We start from the raw sequence: 9,360 nt of genomic DNA, 5'->3' as shown, positions 1-9,360 counted from the left end.
ATTCTGGGTGTTTTCTTTGTGTGCCAGTTGAAGGGCTCAAAGATGCAGTATATGAAATGTAAAAGTTTTCTAGTTCTAGGGGCATAATGCTATGTTAAATTAGTGATACTTGTGAGTATCTTGACTTGTACATTGATTTTATTGGCAGTGAAACCAGCCAGCTCAACACGGTGCTACTGTGTCACATGCCATTTTTTATTTCTGACGTGCTGAAAGGGTTCATTAAAGCCGTTCTGTTCCTCCTCTCTCTCGTGGCTGGTCCACACGTCCACTCAACTGCCTTTGTGAGAACCCTAGCGAGCTCATCACTTGAGACTAATGGGATCTGACCTCACTAATACCCGTACGTGCGAGGCTTGACTAGAGGTGAAAGCTATTGTTAAAGACGGGCCCTCTGCTCTAGCAATCGGCTACTTTTCACATCGCACGTATCTCTTACTGTGTATTGCCTCGGGCGAGGGCGGGACAGGCGTTCTGGGTCAGCATGGAACCGGTTGCCCCTCCCGCTTATTCTGAGCCAAATGTGATCACGGACTGGAGGGTGAAAACCAGTGTTTTGGCCCAGCGCTCCATGGAATATAGTTTGTTTCCTGAAATTAATTTAGCATTCAACCGCGCTTCTGAACATAGATTGAATGACGGGACTAAAAACTGGCACCGAAAAATGCCCAAATAATTATTGGCCGAGAAATATTTTAACTTGCATTTATCCTGGGAGATAAAGAACTATACAAATAGATAACTAGCAAGTGCATGGATTTGCGGACTAATGCACTGAATATTCTCTTTTCCTGATGGCACCAGATTACACGCACTGCAACATAGCTGACCCCAGGCTAAGGTATCTGTATGTTCTATGTTAATTAGGTTATTTAGCTTCGGATGCCGTCAGTCATGTGAGAAGAGCGATCATGCAGTTTGTAGGCTACCCCTTTCATGAGTGACAAAGCAGGCGTAGTATCGTGCAAGCGCCAAACGCAGCGCAATTAGAATTTCGGCTGGTCTGTAATGTATTTTGTTTGCGTGCGGTGGATCACGCCAGCCCTGACACATTAGCCTACACCATATGTCATCCTGAAAAGGAGGATGATTGACGGGGTTTTTTTTTCTTCATTAATCGCCTCAGAAAAGGGATGCGTAAATTTTGGTTCGTGAAAATCTGGGTATACATCAAGTCTGAATAACTGACTGTCTGGTCATTGAATTTTGGCGTAAAACCTAATTTCCTAATCTCGTGACAACAATTCCAGCGTTATGAGTTCAGTAGCCCAGCTATCTGAACCCACGTCTTAAATCCCTGCTAAACCTGCACTTTTTTTTAAACCACGGGGCTGTTTGTTCATAGCTAGCTACATTTAACAAATCGTTATGGCACAGCCTATGGCTTACTGCACCGCAACATAGCTTACAAAGCAGCTAAAATCAGAAGAGGCAGTCGCAATTTTGCCCGAAAAAAAATGCATTTAAAATTACGCAAAAGAACAGAAGACAGGTTTAAAACGGGAAGGCCTGGGTCCCCCGTAATAGAAGGTCGGACCCATAATCCCCCCACCTCACCGATGAAAATAACAATATAGTCCAACAAAACGTGAAAACCAGGCTGCTAGCCTAAAACCCAGCACCAAATAAATCTAAACATGGCCCGTACCAATCCAGCAGCTGCTCTGCCAGACCTACACGGCCAGGAACGACGAGGAAGAGAATCAGAGGAAACGTGCAAGCACGGCATATAAACTCCTTCCAATGATACACACCTGACGCTGCCGTTATAATTAACGCAGACACAAACAGGAAAGAAGCGCAGCACGAGTAGGCTACAAAAACCACACACTACCTATTTAAAGACACACCCAAACCGTAGGAACCTCGCCCGCCAGTGTAAAGCCACACCCCCAAATTCCCAAAATGTAATATTCTGTTTTCTAATTTGAAATAAAATAAACCATGTCCAGATGCTGGCACTATTATGGGCATTATAATATATTTATGCTGTAGACATATAGACATGTAATCGAATTACTATCCATGACATTCGTGTATAATACATTACATCATCATTTAGGTTTGCTTCTGTTTAGTGTTAATAGCCAGTGCATTCCAGTTTTGGGTGTTTAACAAATGCTGAAATTAAGGGTCCTCGGCCACAGGATTATAATTTTAGCTGCGGGCCAGGGACTGCATACAGAACTGATACAAAGTCTGTTTAAAACATTTCATTTATATTTGTGTTTTAACCATTTACAGGGCACTATTATCCAGACCAATTTACGCAACCTACATTGCTAAAATACAGAACATTAATACAGCTGGATATTCCCAGTTCCCTAACCATTGTTCTGCACTACCACCACCTTCCATGTAGTTTATTTATATGTTTGCTATGGCATATTGATATTTCACGTGAATGAAAAGATCTTATGAATCAGTACGGTGTTGATTACTTTCTACTCAAGCCCTGCTGCAAATTCATGTTCATGAAAGTGCTGCACCATTTGTCCATACAAAACCCTGTAAAAAATAGTTTAAAAATTCCTGTTAAACCCTATGTGAACGTTATTAAGGTATGTTATGCTGTAAGTAAGGTTTCTCTGCATACATGACAGGCATAGAGTGTTATTTTCTGAGATTTTGCCTTCAGGTGTGCAGCAATTAAGCTCATTAGTTAACTGTCAAACGGAATAAACTGCGTAAGTGGTCTGTCACTTTCATAAATTCCCAAATTTGGGAAAGGTTAGCTGGAAACTCACCGCAAGGTCAGGTATGACACAACAAGCACATTTCTCCACAGTGTAACCCCAGAACACACAGGCAGATTCCTTCATTATTTCTGATTGAGTGTATATATTTCCTAAACTGAAAAAACAACAGTGAATGACTCACCTTGTAGGAAGGTAAATGTCAGCAGTGCGTACATCTTGGGCAAGGTGAAGCCCCAGTTCCTGTCTGAAGAATGGGGGTCAATAGACTTATTTATATGAGGTGAGGCGATTGAAAATGATTCCTCACATCTGTCTCCGTCTTTGGAGTCAACTTTCTTCAGGAAACAAGCTCTGTTGCAATGAGAAACAGCATTCACCATTTCTGTGAAGGTCTAAAGAGCTCTGTACTAGAAAAGGATCCACACTATATTTGGTGCACATTGATTGGATATATGATAAAAGTGCAGCAGCATTAAACAACAATATTCTAAAACATGAATTTTATTAATATTTTGTTTACATATGCTGTTTTTACTACTGTGAATGCAATAATATATTTTTTTCTTTCATCATGATGTGCATGTAATCATCTGTAATTGGTGACACTGTTTTGTGACTGGTCTTATAATAGTAAAGCATATAGTCTCCTTTGCTAGTTCTGAACCCAAATAATGTTTTTAATGTCATGATTAGAAGCTCAAAGTAATAATACACTCAAGAATGAGATAGTATTAACACAGTAATGCTTGTCAAGGCTGTATGACAACCATCAGCTTATATTGGGCTGTTACAGGATTTAATCTCATTCCCACTTTTGCATTTCCTGAACGGTACATTTCCCAGTAGATGGTGCCATTGAAGTTATTGTTTTGACATCTCAAACTCAAAGATCGTTCTGATGTTGTTAAAGGAAATGGCCTTCGGAAACTAATTACATTTTTAATACAAACAATGCAAAAGAAAAAATAATGTCTTCATAACTGAAATAAGATGAATTCAGTACATTATACGATTTATTTGAGAAATAAATTCTGAAATACAGAATGCGTAAAACATGCATGCTAAAAACATTCATTTTAGTAGCAACCAACAAAATATACTGTGATAAATCACTTAGCAACTATAACATAGAATTAGGGTCACTATATAACAACAACAACAACAACAACAATAATAATAATAATAATAATAATAATGCTTTGCTTCTCACTTCTCATACTCAAAGCACTTACAGTACTCAACCATCAATATAGTGTAGCACCCTCCTGGGTAATGCACAGTAGCCATTCTTGCACCAGAACGCTCAGCACCCATCAGCTGAGGGGAAGAGGGAGAGAACAATATTCAGCCAATTAAATTGGGGATAATTATGTGGCAAGTTGAGAGAGCCAGGTTTGGAATTTAGCCAGGACACCAGGAAATGCCCTGCTCTTTGCAGCAAATGTCATGGGATGTTTAATAACCAATGAGTCAGGACCTTGGAGTAACATCTCATCCGAAAGGTGGCACCTCATACAGCTCAGAGTCCCCATAAACACACTGGGTCATTTATTTGACCAGAGGGAAGATCACCAACCCCTGCCCTTAGCCACCGCCGGCCGTGGGGTACATGGTGGCATGTCTGCTGACAAACCATATACTATTGATATTATGGGGTCAGCACCATTATTAACAGTTTTATACTATGGGCACAGAACAGTCATAAACAGCCATGAAGTCATACATCTGAGGGATGTAGAAGAGGCAGTATAAACAGCAGCGGCAGCGGGGACAGAGGGTGGGGAATATTGGGTGGAGACCTGGGTACTACAAGGACAGGATATGAGCCACCAAACATGTGCATCCTTCAGTTATACAAGTCCTTCTCCTGCTGAGTAAACTGTCAGTTTCCCTCTGAATTGAATTTTAGTTTCCTAAAAGGTGCTATGAATGTCACACTACTACATGGATGTATTCAAAGCAAGGTGAAAAATATTTTGGTGTGCTCGATCATGGAAAGCTGAAATCATCATAACATTTCTGGAAACAGGATGGAAAAAACCCCAAATATGCCATATCCCCAAATTAGATTTTTTATGATATATAAAAACAGCCCAGATGGATAAATATACACCCAAAGTCAGGAAATATCTCAGCTGGTGACAGCTTTCTATTTGCATTGTCCCTAAAGATCACAGGTTTGATTCCCAGGTAGGACACTGCTGTTGTACCCTTGAATTAGGTACTTAACCAGCATTGCTTCAGTATATATCCAGCTGTATAAATGAATGCAATGTAAACGCTATGTAAAAAAAAAAAAAAGTTGTGTAAGTCGCTCTGGATAAGAGTATCTGCTAAATGCCTGTAATGTAATGTCTTAGGTTAAAAATGATTATGCGTCAGGAGCCATGTCACTCCAGAGGTCAAAGTGTACCCCAATCCAGGTTTCATGTAGCAGCTGATGAACATGCACCCTCTCCAGGTGGGATTGTGCTCTATCAGAGCGCCCTTATGGGACCAGACAGGGAGACCGTGGGTACCATTTCATAGCTGGGACTGATCCAACCCTTTGTCGGATTGCCAGCATTGTTCAAACAATGAATGCACACCATCCTGTTTGTCTAGCATTGGTAGAGGCATTTGGGTAATGGATGGATCTTGGTTATGTTGGATGGTATTTTCACTAATGTGCTCTGCCCCCATGCATTTTTTGCCCGTATGTCTCTGAATACAAAGTCTTGTGGCATGAGGATGAAGGGACCCTTTACTGTGTGTTTTGAAAATGGCATGAGTGAAAATTGAGGAAAACCTGTTTGTGATGCAACCAAATTAATATGACATATGAACTAGGAGAATTCCTGGTCTAGCTTGTAAGAGTTCTTTTTGGGCTTGGTGTAGTGTGTTAAACACTTCACTTTGCTCTCTAGTTTTCCCTCCTCCAGTGCTTAAGTCTGCTTTATTCTAGTGAGTCTTGAGACATTGCATGAAAGTCTTAGGAAGTATTATAATGAAATTGAGACCGCTTCATCTAACTGAATTTGATAAGGCAAATCAGAAAAAAAACAGCTCTGCGCTTTTTATTTTCCCGGTTTGACACATTTCCATTTTGTTCTTCCCTCGAATTATGTCATTTTTTCTTTATCACCACCCCACACCTCTCATCTTCTCCTGGCCTCTTCCCACAATTCCCTGCCCCAGCACTGGTCACACTCAGTACCTCTATATAGGGCGTGTATGAAACACCGTTCCTCAAGAGTGGCCTGCAAGGATCTCTCCGCTAGCTTCTCTGCCACAATTATTCCATTAACCAAATTACACGTGATACCGAGACAGACAACACATCCCTTCACTCAAAGCCCTGTTCTAAATCACCAGATGTGTTATTTTCTGCCAGAAATTATTAAGGTGTCAAATTGAGTGTGTAATTATATCAATTAGGCAACTGAGAGCAGGGACAGGAAGGAAGTCATTGCAGACTGGTGTTCCTCCAGAGAGGAGATGGCCAGCTCTGTTCTGAGCTCACAGATGCTGAGTGACTGAGGCTCTCCTTAGGGACCGTCTCAGACAGTTTCCTGAAAACGTGTCTGAGTACTTCCACAGTCCTTGGACCCCAATTCCTCCTTCCTCTCCTCCCCCATCGCTAGCAGCCCGTGTGGTCCCGGTTCCCTCAGGCCCCCCAGCAGACATACGCCCCCCCCCCTCCCCCCCCCACCACTTTAATGCATATGGGGTCCTTTAATCTGTAATATCGCCCGGCTCCCGTTCCAGTCTGCTCTAAATCCCTGAACCCGCCCCCCAAAAACAGCACACCGCACACACGGATGTGTAACAGTTGACCTTCCTCGTCTCCCAAATTCACCCCTGTGTGTTCAAACCCAAAAGTGATCCAGGATGTTTCTTAAACTTCATGTTTGAAACATTGTCCTGCTGTAGCTGCCAATGATCTCAACAGGGCACAGAAAACCAAACTTGGAAATAGAGCAATGATGTCTGCTCCTCAGTTGTTGCTTTACACATTTCAGGCAAATATTTACATTTTCTGGTCAAAATATTTCTTATTTCACAGTATCACAGTATTATGAGACAAATATAGCCTACAAATATATTTAATTTATATTAGTTGTCTCACGACTTGTGTGTGATCAACTATTTAATGTGTTTCTGACATTTTTGGAAATTGACGTTAATTGTAATTAAGATACATTCTAGATATTTTGCAGTACTTTAATAGTTATTCTAATTAATCTCTCACTTAATATACAATTGCGCAAAAAATTCTACATATTTGTCTTGATTTATACATATAACAAAGAGTAGATTCTAATAGGACTGCTTCTGTCACAAAAATAGGATTCCGTTTCCATTTCGGCTCAACCTATCCTGAGGGTGTGCTGACAGGGTCATTAAAATCTCAGCATGGTTGTGCGGAACAGGACGTGCAGCAATGCACTGCAACAATAAGGCTTATTCTTCAGACTCCAAGCTTGGCAATTGTAACTGGGCTCAGAACTGCATGTAATCATTAAAAGCATGTTATCTCTCATCTGGAAAGCATGCTTTCGGGAAAGGGGGGGGGGGGCTTTAGATGACTTTCTGAAGCCTGAGAAATGGATTAGCAGATTCAGGGCTGGCAAAGAACTTTTGACATTTCGAACTATGCTGGAACACTATTCACGGGGCATAATGAAGGAGCTGCACAGAAACGCTCCAGTTTCAGGTAAGTCTCTGCAGTGTGAAACACCTTAAATGGATGTCTCCTTATCCAGCTCATAACAGTAGCTTGCCCGCAGACCATTTGCAGACAGTCTCTCTCATGGCGACCTCCTCCTCATGGCCAGCCAATGGGGAGCGATGGATCGCCTTGAAAATTCACACCCGACAGCCAAGAAAAGCTAATCCCCTTTAAAGGGATTCTAAATTACAGTTCTAGGATTTAAGCCTGAGAAAGACATTGCTTTTTTAATACCTTGAAAACAGGGAAAGGAAAGAAACTAGATGTATCCCTTGCCCTAGTCTTAGCTTGGCTTGAGGGGCTGTGTAATTTCATCTAGTCCCCCCAAAAAAAAAAACGTCTCAGAGGCTGGAAACCAAATGCTTTTGAGAAAAACAAAGACAGCTTGATTTTTGCCCCAGTGTCCATCTATGGTCAGGTGACAAATTATCCCGATAATTAACCTTTGACCCCTGACCCTTTTCTTGTTTCTTTATTCTGCCCAACCTTGGGAAAATGACGGCAAGTCTGGAGTACGACAATTTGAAGACAACGGCCGTTTTGTTTGCACTTAATTGGTATGAAATATTCTTGTGTCATAATAGTGCTGAATCAATGTGAAGTGACAGATAATTCCTGCTGTATTTGACCTGACCCCATGTCCATCTTTCCTCTGATTGGCGGTCCATTATTTCTCACAATGACCCAGGTCACTGTGTCACATCCATGTACAGACAGGCAGCTTTTGGAAAACAAAAATCCAATGCACAGGGTCTAGAAGGATGTGGGCCTATAAAGTCCTTTGTGTTGCTCTCAACCTTGACCCAGGAAGCTCCGAGCAGAACAGCACACTCTTCTTCCCTTGGCAAACTCTTTTGCCTTTGATGCTGACCCAGAGTAGGCAGCTTGTCCTTGAGTAGCTTACTAAGGGTGAACCAGCTTCCCCTCATATAGTATGATCAGGAGAAATGAGCACTTTCACTTGCTTGATAAGAGCAACAGAGCCAGACTAACCTGGTTAACAGCAAAGATACCACATCACTATAGTGCAAGCGCAAGTCAACCATGCTAACCAAGGACCACACTTCAAAATCTGTACCATATCAGTCAGCTACGTAAATGCAACCAATCATAATCCAGAGGAAGATAGGGTGGCTTTTAACAGATTCCTAAATCACTTGCATACCATTTCAACCATCAGAATTCCATATTTATGAACCTTGGGAAGTCTAAACTTAGATTTTCTGTTACATATGGGAAAGGGGTTGGGAGGAAACAAAGTAATGAAGTCATTCAATTGGTGGTAATGTGTTAAGAACCAAAAGGCATTAGAATTGATAACATTGGAAAGTTAGGGTAAGGTTTTAAGATAATTTAGCTCCAGACAACAGACAGTGCTGCGGAACAAGAAGCACTCTCCTGTGTCAGTAGTTAAAAGGTCTTTCCTTCACTTTTAATATGAAGTTTCAAAATGAATATATACACTTTCATACAATTATATACATGGATATTACATGTACAATATTTACAGATCATGAATTCACACCTCAACAGCTTCTAACTTCATTTACAGTACAGGGAAGGAGAAGATTTTTATTACTCAGTTACGATCTGATTTAAACCGTTATGGACACTGTCCTCTTTTACACTCAAAAAGGAAATTAGCACAGGCAATTTTTTAAACAGAACATAAATTAAAACTACGATCTATAAATCTACCGATCTATAAATCAGACTTGACATGTCACTGGAATGTTCAAACACTGTCTCTGACAACCACTATCTAATGCCAATTACCATTTTCCACAAAGAAAAAAAAAATAATTTGAAAGAATTCATTTTTCAGAGAGTAGCCTTAGCTGTTATTCAAGGGTATATTTTTAGCACATCTACAAACTCCACCCAGCTGAGTTGCTAACAATCAAGATTTCCACCGGCCCTGTTGGCAGAACAGAAACGAAGCAGAAACAG

Source organism: Anguilla rostrata, chromosome 3 (genome assembly GCF_018555375.3).
Source record: "Anguilla rostrata isolate EN2019 chromosome 3, ASM1855537v3, whole genome shotgun sequence".
Taxonomy (NCBI): Eukaryota; Metazoa; Chordata; class Actinopteri; order Anguilliformes; family Anguillidae; genus Anguilla; species Anguilla rostrata.
The sequence above is the reverse complement of the archived record's forward strand: the minus strand, read 5'-3'. Positions refer to the sequence as shown.